Source organism: Marmota marmota, unplaced genomic scaffold, assembly GCF_001458135.2.
Source record: "Marmota marmota marmota unplaced genomic scaffold, marMar, whole genome shotgun sequence".
Lineage (NCBI taxonomy): Eukaryota > Metazoa > Chordata > Mammalia > Rodentia > Sciuridae > Marmota > Marmota marmota.
The window spans coordinates 9,195,796-9,216,965 of NW_025999853.1; the positions used below are offsets into that span (position 1 = coordinate 9,195,796).

Sequence of the window (21,170 nt, forward strand, 5' to 3'; positions counted from 1 at the left end):
TCATTGTTGGTTTCCTTAACGCTTAGCATAATCTGTGGCACACAGATAGTAATCAGTAAATATTGACCGTGTGGCATAAAAGCATTGTATTTCCCATTTTATCTGTGTTTATGTTGCCTCCACACTATGAGCTTCTAAAAGTTGGAGACCTTCAATTTTTATCTATCCAACTTTAGATTCAGAAGACTGAATCAGTAGATTTTCAATAAATATTTTATGAGTGCATGTTTGCTGAGGGAAGAGAAAATACATTGTGTTGAGATTTAACATGTTTTATGAATGAAAAATGTGCATATACCCTAGTTAGAAGAGTCAAGACTCAATATCAATGGAATGCAAATAAAAACAATGACAAAATTCTAGGATTTCTGGATTCAACACTTCATCAAAGGTTACAAAGCTCAGAAGTAATCCAAGAAGAGGTATTTAAATTAAGAAGCTGCTATTTTTGCCAAGTGTGGTGGCAGTCACCTGTAATTCTAGTGGTTTGAGAGGCTGAGGCAGGAGGATCACAAGTTTGAGAACAGCCTCAGCAATTTAGCAAGGCCCTAAGCAACTTAGCGAGACTCTGTCTCAAAATAAAAAATAAAAGAGGGCTGGGGATGTAGCTTTGTGATTAAGAGCCCTGTGTACAAAAAAAAAGATATTATTTTTAGTCTATGATATTAAAAAATTGAAATTAATGATACATAAGGGAATAGAGAAATGATACATTATCATGCTAATGAAGATTTAAATTGGTATGTTTGTATCAATAATCAATAAACCACTTGTAAATAGTGACTACAATTTCTTTGAAACAAAGATTTAGGTGGTTATATTAGTTAAAATGGTTAAAAAAATATAGCAGAAACAATTGAAATTATATTTTGTTTGGAAAAACCTGGAGGCATGCTCACTGAATATCTGCAAATATAAAAAAAAAAGCCAGAAAAGAAGTATTCCAAACATTAAAAGTTATTAGCTCTGGGTGATAGAATCGTGAGTGATTTGAATTTTCATCTTTATTCTTCACTGTATTTTTCAAATTTTCAACCATCGGCATGCATTTTTCCCTAATCAGATGAAAACAATAAATGTTACCAAAAAACTGCAAACTAAGTTTGCAGCTGACCACAGGGCCCGTCATAAATAAACAAGCTGGAATGAGCCATCTAAAAAAAAAAAAAAAAAAAAAACAGCCATAATAACTGACAGGGTGGTGGGAAAGCATGCAAGCCAAAGGCCCTTCTCCTTCAGCAAAGTAAAGATCATGTTGCTAAAGACACCCTGGGAAAGAGTGCAAGCATCAAGGAACACAAGGATCCAAGATTTGTTGGAAGGAGAACATATAGGTTTACATCTGCCTATTAAATATGTCTTGGAGGAAACTTTAAAGCAAACAAATCCCAGCTCTGCAGTGGTCTAAGTGAGCTGCCAATCCAGAGATGGAGCCAATCCAAGCCTTGGACCCTTGACTTGAAGGCTCTTAGTGGAGAGGGAATTAGAGACCTAAAACTTATTTCATAGTCCCCTCCTCTTCAGTGTACTTTGCTTGGCTTTCACTCTAGTGAAGACCTGCTTGGTTGATAGTTTCAGGCTGTTGACCTTCCTCCCCAAAGCCCTGATCGAATCTGGTCACCATGACATTTGGGAGATGATACAAGAGTTCTCTTGAACTGTCTATCCTTCTCCTTGAATTATCCTGAAGAAAAATAATATATTCTTATACATCAAAGTTGATGCAAAAAGCAAAGCCTGGATTTCATTTCTTCCTGGGTCTGTACTACAGACAGACTATGCCAGGGACATCTACTTCTCAGTTATATTGTCAGAACAACAGCAAATTTTCTTCTTTATATTCCATGGTAAGCTTGGTTCTGGGCAACATTTTATCCAGGCAATAGAAGATGATCAAAAAAATATTGATTGACTGGTTAATGGTTTTCCATTTTCCACAGATAGGATGGCAAAGGCCTTTATTCCTCCTCTAACACCAATGGTGGACCTTAAAAATCACACACAACACTTTTTCTGAAATGCAGAGGGACCTCATCAAACACCCCAAATAGGACGCTGCTAATGGATTAGCCCACAGATGGAAATAATTTGTCACTTCTTCTGCGATATAATGTCCAAACTTTCTGAACCCTGTCAGTCTGATTTAAGTGTGTTCCCCATTACAGGACACAGGCCTCTTGCCCATGTGCAGATACCCAAACAATTGCTACACTTTAATTGTTTCTCAGTCCTCAAGTCTCATCATTGTCTTTTCTTTTCTATACACAGCATTTGTAGGCTTTCTTTAATTCAACCCTAAAAAATCTTAGTATTATCCATGATACCATTAATCTTTGTGAACCTTTAACATCAGAAACATCAAAACCTTTAACATCAAAATCCTTAACATCGTAAACTTCCAAAGATTCCCTCATGATGGGAAGACAGAGACTAATGCCTTAACCATACCTGTAACTCCAGTACTCAATACAGTACCTGCACACATGCCAGGTGCCTTACAAAAATGTATTAAATGAGCAAATGATATCTACTAATTGAAAAGTACCTAATAAACAAAGTAGAAATTGCCATTTTCTCAGGAATTTACATTTCAGAAATTACATCAACACCTACTAAACTTAAAGAAAAATAATAAAGTTTGAAATTATAATAAACTTTCTCTTTACAGGGGTCTTCTGGTCATTAAAATATTTAAGACAGTAAAGCATATGGAAGTTATTCAAAGATTACTAACATCCAAAGATTCTGAAGATAATAGAACACACTTAATTCTAAGGCTTAGACTGATCATGAGTTTTATTTTCTTTGATGACTCAGAAGGTACCTCAAGACCAACCAATACACTAGAGCCATCATTATGTGTCAATTATTCTTCCCAGCAGTAATTGTTAATAGAAATTTCTGGTAGTTAAATGCCAAATTAACAAGCTGTTCCTGCCTTTGGAGCCCATGTGCATACGGACTCTGCCAGACCAAGACTGAATGAAATATTTTTTGATTCTACTGCTTTTGGAGTTTTCCCCACAGAGTAATTCAAAACCTAATTGCATTTGGGGGAATTTCAATTGGTATCCAACATGGCCAGTTTCTGTACCCGCCTCCAAAAAATATGATGTTGTTGATTAAAGCATATTACTTTGGCATTGGTTAGCAATCCCAGGCTCTACTTTTTGTGACTATGTGTGGCCTTAAGAAAATCACTTAACTTCTCTTGAAATTTCCCCTTTAAAAATTTAGATTTTAAATGTTACTATCATAGTTATCATTATAGCCCTCCCCTTATCTTTTAATAGGAATAATTATAGAACCTACCTCGGAGTGTTATTGCCAGGGTTACACATATTCAACACACTTGTCATATCATAGCTGTTCAGAACACAGCTGTTATTATGATGGTGTGGCTTATTCTGTTCACCATTGAATACAACTTCGAACAACAACAACAAAAATCACCCCCTACCCACCCAGGAACTCTTACTTATTCGTTCAGTTTATTCAGCATTTGTTTTGAGTATCCACTGGGCTGTGATTGGAGTCAAGCATAAGAAAAAAAATTAAAGATAAAAAAAACCTCAGAATCTTAAAGCAGCTCATAAGTCTAACAGGGAGACAGAGACACAATCAGTTATTGGTAAAGCAGTCTAGCATGTATGCACCACTAGCAGGGATAGGGCTGGACTGACAGATTGAAGGAGGTCTTCCTGGAGGGAATGATACCTTTTGACATTCAGACAGGTGGCAAGGTGGGTGTAGGAGGGGAATGATGGGCGGCTGCTGGGAATAGAGCATTTCAAGTAGAAGGAACACTTAAACAGAAAAAGAAAATCAAGAAAGAATATAGTTTTTTTTGGGGGGGAGGAGCATGGGGATTTAAATGGCTTTCAACAGTTGAAATGTAAGATAACCGATGGCAAGTGACAGGAGGGGAGTAGCTGACAGGATCTAGAGCACAGAGGACCTTTTAGATCATGAGCCATGGAAGATTTTAAAGCAGACACCTGAATGAGATATGGCACCTTCTACTGCATCATTGTCAGAGGTCTCCTGTCCTTTGACAGGGTTCTCAGGACAGTGGAAGTTTGAACCCTGCCAGTTGCCCAAGGCAGGTGATATAGAAAACAGTTGGCCAATGGGCACTGTGCAGGAAGTCTTTAGAATGGGTTGAGTGTGGATCAAAACTCCCAATAATGGAAGATTCAGAAATGTCTGTCTGGACTGCCTCCCTCTTTCCTAAGTGAAGCCCCCAAACTGGTCAGACAATGGAGTATTGAGTTTCTAGATCTCTGAAGAAGTCCAGAAGAGGCCCCTTGCTTCATGGAAGCAGTGTCTGACCTTAGTCTTTGCATCTCGATTGTACTAAAAGGTCACCCGGGCTCCCCTGGGTTTAGGACATTGTCAGTGGAAACCAAGAGATTTGGGCTCACAGACTAGGAAGGGTGTTATACTCACAGGTGCCTCTCAGGCCCATGACCCATGGAGTATAGCCTTGTATTCCAAGAAGTTCAGGATCCCTACAGCTCAGCCAAGTTTGGACATTAATGTCCTAAAATCAGCAAATAAATGTTGTATTGTGGCCAAGGCAACAGCAGCTGCTCCTGAGAATATAATGGGGTAAAAAAGGGACACAGAATGCTTTGCTAAATTCCCTTCTACAGGAAACAAACTGGAATAAAAATGAATTAAATCTCCAATGCTAAAGGGTTTTTTTGTTTTGTTTTGTTTTAATGGTTAATAATCCTTTTTAAAAAATACTACACACACTATGTTTATGCAAAACAATGTGGAGAATGGAGGTTTTGATATAGATGATATCAGACAAAACTCTTTTAGCACATTCATTTAAAATATCTGGATAATTGAGTGGAAACAATCATTTACTGTTGAATTGTCTGAAATCTTCCACCTCACCGGACTGTACAGACATGGTTCTGTAGTGCATTTATCCCAAAATAAAATACCATACATGCTGATTTGAGAAAAAAACTTGACATTTGAGGGAAGGAATGCGTTTCCTTAAAGCATTCCCAAGATTTAAAAAATCAAATAAAATGGAAAAAAAAACAGCTTCAGAAAAATTAACAAGAAAAAAATAAAAGTAATATGAAATGCTTTTAACTTTACTGTCGTTCTTGAGTATGTGCAGACCCCCCTATCTTCGTGGAATAGAAACATGCTCCCTCAAATTTAAAGCAGACTACCTGAATGATCACATTTAAATCCTATTTAATCCAGAAGAATGTGAGCACTACACCTGCCAACACATCAATAATGAATTCAGTCACTTGGGCCTCGAATGAGAAAGGCATCCAAAATCAAACAAGGACACGATCTTTGAAGGTGGCCGTGTTGGAGTCCGTCACACTATGTTAAGGATCTCAGATGTGTTTCTCTAGAAGAAGCCAGCACACAAATGGATTCAAATTTTCAGAGAACAGATAATCCAACAACTGACATCAGCTAAAAGATTGTAGGGATGAAAGCCAGGATGTTAATCATCCTTCCCCTTAGGGTCCTAGGTCATTCATCCATCTCAATATTAAGTAAAATTTCAAAGCATTAACAACATATATCATCTTTAGACAGTGGTCCAGGCACTGAAGAGAGATCACTATGGGTCACTATGCCTTGTCTTCTTGGGTCTTTTTCATACTTAAGCAACTCCAGCAATATATTCACTCACCCACATGCAGAGATACACACACCAGACAATAATCACAGCTATAATTCTTTTGAGGCTTGTTTTTAGATTATGCCAAAGCGCGCGCGCGCGCGTGTGTGTGTGTGTATGTGTGTGCATATATAATCTACAGTGTATAGGAACAGTCACATTGGACCTCCAGATGCATAGAAGTGCTACAGTTCTGTTTACACTAAGCCTCAGTTCTATTAACTAATAATGTAACTGTCTCCTGAGGTTCAGTTTCTTCAACCACAATGGAATTTCCTGGAAGGCAACAATTGAGATTTTTCCTTTGCTTGTCTCCTCCATAGCAATGTACTGGTTATGAAATGAGCTCAATGAAAAATAGTACGTGAGTTGATTGGTACATAGAAAAATATGTTTGTTGGTTTATGGCTAATCCAATAAGACATGCTAATTTAAAAAGACAGGAAGGTTTAACAAGGGCATTTGCAACTGAAGAGTTGGCATTTGGGAATTAGTAACACATTCTCAATGGACAAGACACTTGGCTGGGGTTCCACTGTTACTCTGAGCCCCCAGTGCACTTCATACCTATACTCACAGATCATTGCAGAAAGTTCTAAAGCTGAGTGGGAGCTCAACTTCCAGGAAGTAAGTACAGGACCTTCAATTATAGAAACCAATTTATATTCTCTGTCTGTCAGTTTTGGCACATTTCACCATGAGAACTCAAGCTCTGAGGTCCTGAAAGAAGCTCAAGAGATCACCAAGCTAATCAACAAAGCAGAACTGGCTTGCTACATATAAGGGGATACATCCCAGGGAATTTTGCAAAACTTGAATATATGGAGTAAGCAGCTCTGGTGTTTTCAAAGAGGCCAAGGGAAACAAATGAGGCTTTATTTGGGGTTATATAAAATGAGACCATGTCAGAGATATAAATCACTGGGGGAAATGTTTCAAATCCAAGGTAAACCATAGCTAAATGTTCTGTGTCTAGACAGCTTGCCCTCTTGGACATCTGAATTTACCAGAGGTCAAATGAAGACCAAGGTCAGAGGCAGAACCTAGAATAAAACCATTAATTCCCAACTTGCTCCAGACCCAGGCTATATTACACCCAAGGCTAAGACAATGATTGTATCAGAAATATGTCACCCATGAATAAAACAAAGCAAGCCCATAGAAGTCACAGAAACCCTATCTTAAGACAATTTGGCTTGAGATTCCATGAACCTTCTCTTTGAAATGTATAAAAGGTCCTATATAGAAACAGCTTGCCAACTCAACAGTGATACTGAGAAGTGCTTGAAGACACTGAGGTACCACTCTAGGGTACACAAAGTAATTTCGCCCACACTATCTCATTTCATCTTCACCATTGCTCTATGAAGCACCTGGGGCAGGAGAAGTCACTTGTTTTATGTGGAGAATTCTGGGCCACAAGAAGTTAAGAAATTCCCACAATTTATCAGGGGTAGTGCTAAGATCTGAGTCGTTTACTCTTTATCTCAGTCTCTTACTCTGTATACTCATAATGCTTCTTTTTGGTAGGTAAATGCTCACTGCTCTCACTGGTTGGTGTAAACCCCTGCAGGCAAGAGGGAAGGAATATGAAGGGAGAACTCTTCACCTTAAGGATCTGGCCAGAAAGACATGGCTGATGACAAAGACCATTTTCCATCAAACATGAGAAGCTCTCAAAAATGCATATTTCTTTCAAAGACATTAAAATATGGAAAAAATATGGCTGATGGTGAATTGCAAGATGCCAAGAATTAAAGATGCATCACAATATCCTAAATGTTGAGAAGTGAAAAAAAGTGCCCCTTTGAATTCATGAACTAGAGTAATATAAGATACTATATGATATAAATGAGCCTGATCTTAGTCTTTATTAGTTCATAAGTGACCGAGTTGGGGTAGAAATTCAATTCTATTGGTTTATAGGATTTTATGGGCTGGAGGGGTACGAATAAGACAATGTTCTGTATGTGACATGTGTGATATCTTCTGAGGTGTCTCTGACAGAAATTCCTAAGGAGGAGGTAGGATACCTGTGGGCATGGTGTAGACAAATAGCTTGAAATACACTTCAGGGGGCTTTAAGCCAAAAGATGCCCACGTTGATAGGAGGCATGGACCCTGAACAAAATAAAACAGAAATAAACTTCTGAGTAACTGGGAGGGAAATGGATTTAATGTTATTTCAAACATCTTACAGATACTTCCCAAAGCTAGAAATGAGAAAAGATAACAAAAATAGATAGATAGATGATAGATAGATAGATAGATAGATAGATAGATAGATAGACAGATAGACAGATTTTTTTTTCTGTAAAAGACCTTGGAATTTTCTCACATCAAATGAACTGTCCTAGTCTGGAAGGAAATTATCTCAATCCTATGACCTGCTGAGCCATTAAAAAAACCTGTCTTCTTAATAGCCACTTTGCTAAGGAACAGAAGGAGAGGGGATAGATTCCCTGCTTTTACAAGGAAATGGACCTTAAAAACAGTGGGAATAGGAAAAACACAACAGTTTGTTTAAATAGGAGGGAGATTAAGAGAAACCTTTTTCAAAATTAAGGCAATAGATCATTTAAGCTACTCCTTAAATATGTACTATTTATATAATCAGCCTTTATCAGACTTTGTCCCAAAACACTCTCATTCCATGGCCAAACAAGTTTGGGAAGTTTTGAAAATTATATATTCTTCCGTAAGCCTCACAGTGCACATCAGTTCATTACAGGTATGAGAAATCCTACAGTATAAGAACCTGTTTCACTTTAATAGCATTTATATTAGCAGAATTAGGAGTTGAACCTGGTGTGTCTTTCAAACTCGTGTTTTTAAGCATTCTGCTATACTCCATTCTAAATGACTGTATAATTTTTAACTTTAAAAAGCTTAAATTGGCCAGGTGTGATGGCTCATGTCTGTAAATCTCAGCATTTCAAGAGGCTGAGGCAGGAGGATCGTAAGTTCAAAAACCAGCCTCAGCAATGGCAAGGCACTAAGAAACGCAGTGAGACCCTGTCTCTAAATAAAATACAAAATAGGTCTTGGGATGTGGCTCCATGGTTGAATGTCCCTGAGTTCAATCCCTGGGACCAAAAAAAAAAAAAAAAAAACACAAACTTAAATTGTACGTAAAAAGAGAAAATAATAAGAGAAACACATCATGTGCTCAACTACAGAAATTAGCAAATGTTAGCATTTTCCCATGCTGGTTTCTTATTTTCACATTAACAAAGGGGATGAGAACATTACAGTAAAAGTGGGGTCTCCTTTGCTCCCCTTTCAGTTTCTCCTTTCCTTCCCAGAAGCAATCAGTGCACTAAAATTTGTATGCATTCTTATACATTATGTTTTTGATTTTATAGAAAATATATTTGTTTGTAAACAGTACATAGCATTTCCACTTTTAAAATTGTTATATAAATATTATATGTAACATTCTGAAATTTCCTTTTTTCATTAAATATCACATTTCTGAGTGCTAACCCACTGTATTAATTGCTGAATAACAATTTATCTTATGAAGAGAATAGAATTCACTTATTTATTCTCCTGCAGATGGACATTAAGTTGCTTCCAGCTTCGCTATTACCAAATGATGCCGCAATAAACATTCTTGCTTTCTTGTCCCTGTGCACCTGTAGAGACATTCCCTGGGGTGTACACCTAGAAGGTCATGGAGTTTGCAAATTTTCAACTTTGCAGGAAACTGCCAAATTACTCTCCCATGACCTTCTTAGCAATATTCTACTTAGTCCGGACACCTTCCCAAAGCACAAGGTGCTGTGAGAAAAGTAACAAAGTTTTACTTAAAGAGTCAGTGAACCTGAGTTCCAAGTTCTAACTTTGACCTTAAGACAGTCACTGAAAATTTTTTAGTCCTAGTTTTCTTAACTGCAAAATGGGAAAAGATGATACTTTGTTGAACTTACTCCCTGGGCTTTGGTGCAGACACAGATGAAACTATGACAATGAATGTTCTTTGTCAACTAGGAAGTGCTGAATCATACCAATTATTTTCATTAATAATCACATCTACATAAATCATTCGCCTTTGTTTTTTCAAATATTTGAATGTCTGCGGTGTAATAGGCATTAGATACAGACTCAGCTCCTACCCCAAAGAACATAGAAGTTGGTGACTATATTTATTTAATTGTCAATTTCATAATCGCCAGGATACCAAGTATTTTATAGGGGAACTCCTGATTATTTATGATTCTGAAGTTCATTTGTCAATAGATTGTTTGAAATTCAGAACAAATTTTTCCCAAAGGACATTATGATTGGGTGATCTGGGTACAAGCCTGCTGATAAATTGTGGAATACCAGCTGTCTATGAGTAGTGCTAAATAATTTTATAGGTATTATATAACATCTTCTCTCTAACAACCCTGGGCTAACAAGTTTTAATGACCCATCTCGCAAATAGGGGCCTTCAGGAATAGAGAAGTGAATTAATATGCCTGAGATCACTCGACCAGAGAACCATAGGGTCAGGATGTGAAACCAGGACTGCATGCTTTCTTGATGACCTTATGTAGGTGTACAGCGAGTGTATAGGAAAGTCGGTGCCAATACGTGGCAAGAAACAATGCTGCAGCCCTGAGAATGTGTGTGTCCCTGGACAGAGCCACCTCAGTCTCCACTAATGCAAGAGCAGCAAATGTAGCAATTCAACTATTAGTTCTCTTTCCAGCAATGATCTCAGAGAGAAATGGTAGAAAGAAGAAACTACAAAGAGAAAAATGTTTCCCTGGGATTAGAGACAGAGCTGTTTCTCAAGCCTGTCATAGCAGAGTGACCATTCCTATAATGTCTACCATCTGTGCAGCCTCCATGGTTTGCACACAGAAGGTATCTGTAAAACACAGAATGATGAAAGGGAATTTTGATGTATGATGCTTGGGACCTTTGAGACTGTTTTCCCTTTTCTTTCCCCCCAAATAAATGCTCATAATTCAGAGTATGTGTCTGCACTATATAAATTGCTATAACCATGAAGTTTGAGAGAGCTATTGAAATCAAGCATAAAACTAAGTAAATTCCTTTAAGGACAAAGTCCCTTTCTGTCAAATGATTTCAAAATCATTTTAAACAGAGTTTTATTTAAAGCAGCAATAACCAATTAGAACTAGTAATAGTTAGAAAGTTCTCTTTCACATCAACAAAAGCCACACACTACCTATGAATAAAATTAATGCCAAAAGAAATTATAGACAAATTCTCACTAATGAACAGAGTCCAATTAGATATTATTGTTACCATTCTCTCTCATGGCTTTTAGGAATTATTTTTCTATCTATTGTGTAAAGACGACTTTACACAATAAGTTGGCTCTTTTCCTACTTTTTTATATTGTTCAGAATAGTTCGCATAGGATGAGAATTATTTTTACCTTGAAGTTTTGGTGGAACTTACCTATAAAGTCAACTGGGCTTGGTGCCTTTTCTTAGGAAAAATTTCTGGCTTCTGTTTACATTTTTATGTTTATTGGCCTTCATTGTGGAACTCATTTTGACAATTTATATGTTCCTTAAAATGTTTTGTTTATTTAGGTTTCAAATTTCCTGGTAAGAAGTTGTTTGTGAAATTTTCATAACTTTTTTAAAAATTTGAAAAACATCTTTGTTTATAATTCTATTTTCATTTCAAATTCTGCTTGTGCTTTTGTGCTTTCTTTCTTTGTATTGTTTTGGTTTTTCCAGTTTAATTGCTTACCATACAGTCCTTTTCAAAGAACCAGCTCTGGATTTTGCTAATCAACTCTACTATTTGGTATTTGTGCATTTTTTGTTTGTTTGTTTAATTTTGCTTTTTCTCTTGGTTATTTCCACTCCACTATTTTCTTTGTTTCTTGTTTTTTTTCCCCCTAGCTGCTTGCATGGAAAGAATAATTTATTTTTAAACTTTTAGTTTCTAATAAACCATTTAAGGATATAAATATCCTCACACTACCAATTTCATTAATACTCTACAATTTTTATTTTAATTTAATTCTAAAAATATGCTATTTTCATTAAATTAATGAATTAAATTGGTGTGTTTCTGCATGCTTTGCTTTTATTTCAAAATAGCTGGCCTTTGGGGAAGCCTTGCTTTTACTGCTAACTTTGTCAGTGAACATGGTTTATTCAGTATCAGTCTTGATGAGGTTTCCTTTTGTGGCATGGAATATGATCATCTTTTACACGTGTTCCATGCTGTTTGATTAAAAGTTGTATTATTTCTGTTTGTTGAATCCAGAGACCTTTACTTGGTATTTAACCATTCTTATTAAATGTGTAATTCCAACTACTGTATATTTTAGTACTGATGGTTTTTCACTTATTCTTTTCACCTTAATTCATGTTTTTCTCTTGCCACATCATTGCTTCACCTTTCTTCCGAATTTGGTTGGATTATACATATTTTCTGTCCCATTTCCTTCTCTTGCTTTAAAGTTATACCTTGTGATTTTCCTCAACTATATTCATTTAAGCCTTCAAATGTGTTTTTTCCAAAATACTTATTTTCTTCCCAATCCCAAATATCATAAAAGTTTAGCATGCAGTTATTTCTCTTAACTACTCCCCACACTTCTATATTTAAATATAGATTTAGTTACACCTTTAATCTTTTTAAGCAATTTTTTTTATACAGTAATACTTGGACTGTTTCCTTTGTTCACTGTTGATTCACTATTTCCCTGGATTCCCCTTTCCCTTGCTGAACTACCTAGTAATTCTCCTTTTTGCCCTGAGAGCATCATTGGTTGGCAGACATTGTGTAAGCTTGTTTGTTTGAAAAATCTTTATTTTAACCTTACTGATGGATGCAACTTTGCCTAAGTATAAAATTTCCATTGTGTTTTTATTTCCAATATTGATGATGAAAAAGTATTTTTAAACTGATATTCATTCCTCTGTCTGTAATTTGACCATTCTCTCTCATGGCTATTAGGAATTATTTTTCTATCTTTTATTTTCTAAAGTTTACAACAACTAAGGGTTGTTTTCTTTTCTCTCTTTCTGGGTTTTCACTTGGTGAGTTCTTCAATGAGTATCTCACCTCCACTGAAACTGTTCTGTCTTTAGGATGCTTCTATTAGATGAATGTTGGAACTTTCGGATCTTGTCTCCACGTGTCTTTTCTTTCCTCTTGTCTATCTCCTTTTTATTTTATTCTCTGTTTTGAAAAGAAGTTCTCTGTTAAGCTTTTTAACTCATTAATTTGTTCTTCAGTTCTATTTCTTGTAGCTAAAGAATTTTACATACAAACACATATGTACAGGTATCTTTACGTACCTACATACACGTGTAATTTCCTTCAAATCTCAATGAGCTCACTATTGTTGTTTGTTTAAATCATCCCTATTTTATAAACTCCTGTTTTTATTTCAAGATTTCTTCCTTTATCTGTTTAAGGATCTTAAATTTTTATCTAACGTCCTTTTTTTGTCTGGTTCACTAATACCATTTCCTAAGATGAGAGCGTTTTTATTTGTTAAAACTGTTGAGACTTGTGGCAATGCAGTCATTTCTCATGGGGCTTGGTAATGTTGTGTTGTGAGTTCATTTTTTGCAACAGAATTCTCACCACTGTGTGCTAAGTTGTAGTGTCTTCCTCATGACTTGTGGTTTTCTAGATTAGGTCCTTGGCAGTAAGAGGTTTATTATAAAAACATCCCTAACTTGTTTCTGGTACCTCCATTCTCTTTTTGCTTCTATGGATTGGGCTCTGATTCAAGAAAAATCTTCTCCCCTGTTATTTGTTTATTGTGTTAAGGATTGAATCCAAGGCTTCTTGCAGGCTGATTCTCCACTCTACCCCTGAGCTACACTCCCAGCCCCTTTGTTAGCTTAAATATAATTTTTTTTGGTTACTTCAATATCTAACTCTAGCTCTTTTTTTTTATATAGTTTTTGGGCTCAGAAGAAAAGCACTTAGTATGTGCTTGTTCAATTTTATTTGTACTTCTAATTGTCTTTGCCTTCTCTAGTTCAACATTTAGTGAGACAAGGTTCACAAAAGCTATATCTCTATTGTATATCAAAAATAATTCATCATACATAACATTTTTCCTTAAATTTTATTTGATATTAACATTAAAATGCCTTCTTTCCTTCTCATTAAATTTTTAACATCACTGCTCATAATTCTGCTTTTAAACTTTCAGGTTGTGTTAAATATGTCTCTTATAAAAAAATCAAATAATTAGATATTTTTAAAAATCTAGATTGAGAATATCTTTTAATAAGACAAATTTGCCCATGGATGATTTTAATTAAAATTAATATATGTGATTTGTCTTTCTGTACTATCTTATTTTGAAGATTTCTTATTAATTATGTAAAGTGCTTCTTGTAAGTTTTTTAAAACTACTTTTTAACTTCCAGTTATTTCTTACTTTGATTAGGAATCATTTTAATCCTCTAATTTTTTCACATCCTTCCCTTATTTCCTGGTTTTTGTTGACATAATCTTGGATTTGAAATACAAATTATTTATAATACTCTTCATTTTATATTTCAATTTTTTAAAAATAAAAATTTATATTAAATTCTATAACAGGATTTATTATAATATAATCTGATCTGTAATCTATGATCACTGGCTTTAATTCTTATGTCCAAAGTGTTTACACTGTTTCTATATTTACTTACTCAATTATTCTTTTTTGTTTCTTTTTGCAATAGGTTAGAGAATGATTTCAAATACAATTTTTTCAAAAAGATAAATATTTTCTCTAATATATATATTTTTTGTTTGCATGTAGCTACCTTATTTAGCATTCTAAAATGACTGTCATATAAGAAGCATGAAAATATATTTGTAGGACAAGTTACTTTGATAACATTTTAGTACTTTCATACATGAAGAAGTATAACTTGCTTGTATATGAACTTGGTTCATAGTTACTTTTTTTCTCTCTCAAACCTCAAAATTGCAAAGATTGAATTTGTTGCTATAAAATAGAACAACCCTAGATTTTTCCTAGATTTGCTTTTTCTGCCTGAATTCTGAATGAACCTTCTTTATTCTTCTAGGAAAGAAATTGTGCCCAAATGAATACAAGTTTAATTCTCTTGTCACTGATTTTCTCCTGAAATGGAGTAGGTCCTTAATGTCTCTTAATTAATCTCAGTTAAGATTGTTTTTATTTATGTTTTAAATTAATAAATCCATTCTGTTGGTGCTGTTTTCTTTTCCAAGAGAATATCCTTGCTTTTATTTGTTCTTCTTCTGTTTTTGAACTTCGCATCTGTCATCTTCTCTATTTTGATACATCTTTGATTTTTTTCTCTTTGTATTCTCCATCAGATTTATCTTTTCTACCATCTACTGGACTTGGTGTAGTAGATTATGCTCTCCACTGTCTCAAATGTAGATTTCAAGGTCATTGTTGAATTTTAATTTTAATATCTTTGTCTCATTATTTCCTTGATCCCTGCCCTATGTATGCCTTGTCTAGCCACCTGTCATCTGTCACTGTGGACCTCTGAATTGCTCTGATGCTGAGTACCCTTAACTATTCATGCCCCACTTGATAGAGAACAAGGACTTTGGGTTACTCCTCCCAACTTTGCCCTCTTTCAGCAGGAAGCAGCTTGGATATGTTGTTGCCCACTTTTCCATAGAAATGGAATATAGAAATTAACAGTGGGGAAATTTGTGGTCCCCTTTGTGCTTTGAATATAGCGCTTGTTGCTCTGCCACTGCTATTTATTTTTAAAATGGACATTTTCCTTTCTCTTCCTCTCTCCCTAATCTCCCACTCCTTAATTTCAGAGGAAAAAGGATCACCTTTCTTTCCCATTTTAGCAGATTTATCTGTCCCTGAGTACACACCCACCATAGGAATGAAGTAATGTAGACTTTGGGGATGGCACCAGAAGATCTCAGAAATGACTATCACCCAGATTCACAAGTGAATTATTCCTCTAACACAGAACCCATGGAATGTAGCCTTTGAATCATGCCCTGTTTCTGCTGATGGGCAGATTCACAATCTCTGGGACAGGAGTCCCCTGTGTTTCTCCTTTGCTAGCAATGCAATAAGCATTTTTTTTCCCTTTTTCCAAAAAAAAAAAAAAAAAGAAAGAAAGAAAAGAAAAATCCTCTTGTTTTTTTTTCATATGGTGTATCATATCCTGTTATATTCAATCTATATTATTAACTCCATATGAATACATTTAGACTTCTGCCTGCTCTTCTGAAGGACTTTGTGTTGTTCTTATGTTAGTCAGTTTAATGTTGAGGATGGCCCACTAGGCTATGCCTGTTCAATGTGTGGTCCATCCACATACTGTCATGGTTAGTGGTAAGTCACTTAGCTCTACACTGTATTGGTGCACAATGAGGTAAGATAAATGCTCTTTTTTCCCATCTATCCTCTCTTTTCCCATCTCTCCCACCACTGACTGGTGACAAGTGTGCCAAGACCAGCACTGATCTGGACCACACTTGAGCAGCGTTGCTGTAAGTGATTGCAAGATAACAAGATAGAATGGAACCATGTCCCTTACACATGGATCACTGTGCCTCTGAACAATGATATGAAAGAATAGACTTCCATTAAAACATTTTATTGGGCTAATCTTTTTTACAGTATCTTTGTACCCTAATAGGTGACATTAGATCAGTTTCAGAAATAAGTTCTTCCTTTGAGTCTTCCAATATCTATCTCTTTTCTCTATCTTTCTTATAAACCTCATAGTGTTTTTTATGCTGACTTTAATCATTCTTAAACCTGGAAAATGTTTTGGTCAGAGTTTATCTACTGAGAAAGTGTGTGGGTTGGACTAGTACTGTGCTATGTGATGGGGGAAAAATCTCCTTTCAGGATAAAACTGGGTAAGGGGAGGGTAGTAGTGAGGGTGTGTCAATGTGTCTCATTCCTGTCAATTGCTGGACTCTATCACAGTTTAACTTAACACATCTCCTTTCCTAGATTCATCATCTTATTCTCTGCTATTCTGAACTTTTGGTGTTTATTCAAAACTCGGTTCCCATGTTGGAGGTATAGTTCAGTGGTAAGGTCCTTGCCTAGCGCTATAGCACATTTAAGACCCTGTGTTCAATCCCCAGCACTGCAAAACATATAAATAAATAAAAATCTCAATTCCCACCAACTACTTTATCTGAGTTTTTTCTTTCAGCATCTGCCTCCTATCACACAAACATACATACTTACACAATGAGGCCAGGACACAGGTGTTTGGTACCAGAGGGGTATGAACCTGTCAGCATAGCACCAGAGGTGGGGGATCTGGGACATGAATCTTTGAGTTTCCTGGCAACAAATCAACCATCAGTGGAGGTCCAAGGCATTTTTTCCTATAGTTTTTACAACTAGACTTGGCAACTGATTAGATTTTAAGGAGAAGGGAAAAGGAACATTCTAGAATAATTTACAGGTTTATAGTTTCAGTGACTGGATAAATGGAGGTGTTTTTGTTGTTGGTGGTGTGTTTTGAAAGAGGAAGAGATTCGACTAGAGAGAGAAGGACCTTAGTTTGTATGTGCTAATGTTGTAACATTCCAGTAGAAAATTCTCACAGAAAGATATGTATGCATTGAGAAGCTATGGACTGAGCACATAGACTTTTATATGTCAGCATACGATGACAATATGGACATAAATGGGACTGCCTAAGTAGAGTGAGAGAGAAGGTGGACCAGGAAAAATGCTAAGAAACTATTAAAGCATCAAGTGAGAAAGGAGGAACAAGGAAAACAGATAAAGACAAAGCTAGAGAGGAATGAGAACTGAAAAAAAAAAGAAAAGGAAAGAAAAAGGATATAGTCATGGGAGCAAAGAAAATGCTTCAAGGAAAAAAAAACATCCCACAGGGACAAATACCATTTAGAGGTTAAGCCAAATAAATACTGAAAAATCAACTCTCTTGGTTCTAGAATCAGGTTGACTACCAGCCTCAATTGTCAATGTTATTGTGAATTTTCCCCCAATCTTTTAATTTATATGTATTTTTGTGGGAAATTAAGAAGTGCCACAGAAGAAGTTGTTCTCCAGTTAACTCTCAAAACAGAAGTCTACACTGCTACTGGGTTTTTGGTTTTGTTTTGCTTTTAGTAGTTTTGCAAGTCTTTTTTTTTTTTTTTTTTTTGGTCAAGGACCATTTGGTTTCAAATAATAGTATCCCACTCAGATTAGGGTGAGCCTTAGAAGGGGAATGTCTTAAAAATAATACAAGTGTAATTCAGAGAACTCAAAGTCAGGAAGTCTAGCGAAGCCTCCTGGGAGACTGGAATGAGGAACTGGAAAGTTGTCAGGGACCAAGATAGCTGCTTTCTCTCTCTGCATGTCTCTCTCCAAACTCCATGGTCTCTTGTCTCTGCTTTTCTTTATTCATCTTCTTAATCCATTTCTCTCTGCAATCCAGATCTCTGTTTCTCCATGGACAGGAACTAAAATGGTACCTAAGGCATTTTGATGCGCCCTCTTTCTGCACTGCCCAGCCTACAGAGCATTCTTCTACTTCCATTTTGCACAAGGAATAAACAGATTGGCCAAGTTTTGGTCATGTTTCCATCTCAGATTCAAGCCACTGTGAGCATGACAAATCACAGGTCCTTTTCCCATCCTTAGAATTCTGAAAATGCAACTGACACTGAGATCCTCTCTCACACGGTGTCTTTTTCTCTTCTACTACTGTCTTCACATTTTATTCTGTTGTATTTTCATTTCAGGATGTTCTCTTCTCATCATTCCTTATTTTTATCTTTAAAAAGCTTGTTGTCTAGGCCAGACATGTAATCCCAATGGCTCCAGAGGCTGAGGTAGGAGGATCAAAAATGCAAAGCCAGCCTCAGCAATTTAATGAGGCCCTAGGTAACTTAATGAGGCCCTGTCTCTAAAAAAGGAATTTTAAAAAGAGCTAGGAATATAGCTCAGTGGTTCAGCATCCCTAGGTTCAATCCTGGGTACCAAATAAGTAAGTAAGTAAATAATAAATAAATAAGCCTGTTGTCTATTTTAATCTTATTAGAAATCCTTCTAATTCCCATCAAAAAGTCATTTGCATTTCCATCCCTCAGAAGTTCCCCCTCTTTTTCCACCATAAGTTTTCATAGACCTGGAGGATTTCTCTTTAATGGAGAATATGTTCATACTTCTCAGAGGTTTCTCTTTTCTTCTTCTGAAAGGAAGAGGGATCCATGATAATATTTGCTAATCATAGCTTCACTTGACCCAACCATGAAGAGACCCTTCATCAAAATACTACAAGTGGAGGACTAGTTGATATGACAAAGTTCTTACCCAAATGCCATCATCTACCAGGCTGCCATCTGATGTTGCCCTAATAACCAAGAGACGAATTTCCCTAAACCAATCAAGGACAAAAAGAAAAATTAGAGTTCACAGCATGTACTTCATTACAAATTCCAGAAGATCAAGATCTTTAAGATAGTTTATCTCTAACCTTTCAGAGCTTTGCACATACTGTATAGCGGATGTTTGACAGTGGTTGGAATTTCCAAAATGCAAGTTTTATCATGTCATTTACCTGCCTATAATCCTTAAATGTGTCCCTAGATACAAGAAAGATTTTAGGTTTCTTAGTCTGAAATTCTAACTCCTTAGAATACTGATCCTTTCTTATCTCACCCTTAGGAAGAAAGAGTTCCCGATATATCTTCACATGCCTCCTGAGAGTAGCACCATACTTGCAGTCTCATTATGTCCAATGCTCACTTCCACTTCCACATCTGTCTTATGTGTGTCATGCTCTCTGCCTGGAATCTTTCTCCCCTCTCCTAACTGTCTGTATGGTAAACACTCACTAAGCCTGCCAACCTCAGCTCTGTCATAACTATAACATCTGGGGCAACTGTCTCTGATACCTGGACAGAATTGGACTTCCAGTTCTCTCTGTATATGCTTCTATTAATGCATCTTGTCACAAATGCTTTTTTAAAAACTTGACTCTTTCCTAACAAAACTGAGAGCTTTTTGTATATAGAGACCACATATGTCTCATCTCTGTATATCTAATTTCTTTCTGGAATCAGGTAAGAACTCCATTAAACATTTGATGAACAATCAATTAATTGTCTAGACATGAAAATCATAGAATTAGAAGCAAAAACACTCAGGTTGATAAACACAACCCATAGTCATTATTTAAATATGAATCGACTAGCCAACTGTCCAGCTTTTCATAATCAATTAATTTTCATGAAGAATTGGTAGTTACAGAGCCTCTTCATTTTAATTCACAATAACACATCTGATCTTTGATAATGAGCTACTTTTAATTATGTCCTCAGAGACAGGGAGGTAAATAAAATGTGTACTTATTGACAAAGCCCTTTAATGTTTCCTTTTGTCACATGAACCAAGAGAAAAATAGATCATTCAAGTAGCTCACAAGGGAAATACTAATAAATACCTTCTTTATTTGTACAACATTTGGAAGGTTATGAAGTACTCTCATATCCCATGTAATTCTTAAAACAACCCTGTGAGTTAATTAGAGTAAGTATTATATTAACCTATTTCACAGATATGGCATTTCTAAGGCTCAAGAGGTAAAATGATATGCCCAACGATCACTCTGCCCAAAGGTAATGAAAGTAGCACTCAAATATAAATCCTTCAGCTCCTTTGCTGAAATGCTTTTTTCATTTAATTTCAATTCATTCAGTTCAGAGGGAAACCCAAATAATGTGTGCATTCTACAGCTTAGTCCCCGGTTGACAACAACACCAATAACAATATACAGCATTTTGGTTTATAATGTGTATGAGAGTCAGAAAATTTCATACTCTTTCACTGGCTTCACACGGTGTCCTTTTAAGGTAGATTAAAGTAGATTGGACAAATATTCTTTTCTCTATTTAGCAGATGAGAAGTTTGAGATCCATTGACACTAGGTGACTTTTCCCAGTTATGCAAAGACAGTGACAGATCTTATTCTTGATTCTTTTCTCTAGTTAACCTATATCTTGGTATAATGAAAAGGTTTGACAATTACTAGAGAGTTTATGGATTCTGCAGGAAACAGAGCAGATAAATAAAAGTAATTAGCTCTGTCTAGACAGAACCAGAAGTGTCTCCATGGCAGTCCCGGCAAAGATGCAGTCCATCTTGTCCTGACTCCATAAGGGAGTATCCAATGGTCCAGTTGTGTTTTATTCAGAGTAGCTTAAGGTTAGTGGGATGTGTATTTCTAAATTAATTAGGAAATCATATACTTTTAGTCTCAGATAAATTTAAACTACTTATCTTTTTAAGAGATGTATTTTGAGCTCTTTCAATGTGCACATTTCCCTCAAATGAACTTTCAGCCTGGGATTTGGGTATTTCTCTCCTTCCACCCATACATTTCCCTAATATACAGGTCTACTTCTGTATTTGCACACACACACAGAGCACATGAAACTATGCACATGATATGCCATAATCACCCCTTCTACACATAAACATTATTTACACACATACACGCACGGCTCTTGATATACTCCCCTACTTCAACAGAAAAACATAAGATCCATA

General features: G+C 36.0%; 1 long non-coding RNA gene across 1 annotated transcript in view; it reads right to left on the reverse strand.

The window, feature by feature from the left end:
* Positions 1–21,170, reverse strand: part of LOC125616801 — a 142,741-nt gene that overhangs the window by 17,232 nt on the left and 104,339 nt on the right. The window lies entirely within an intron of this gene.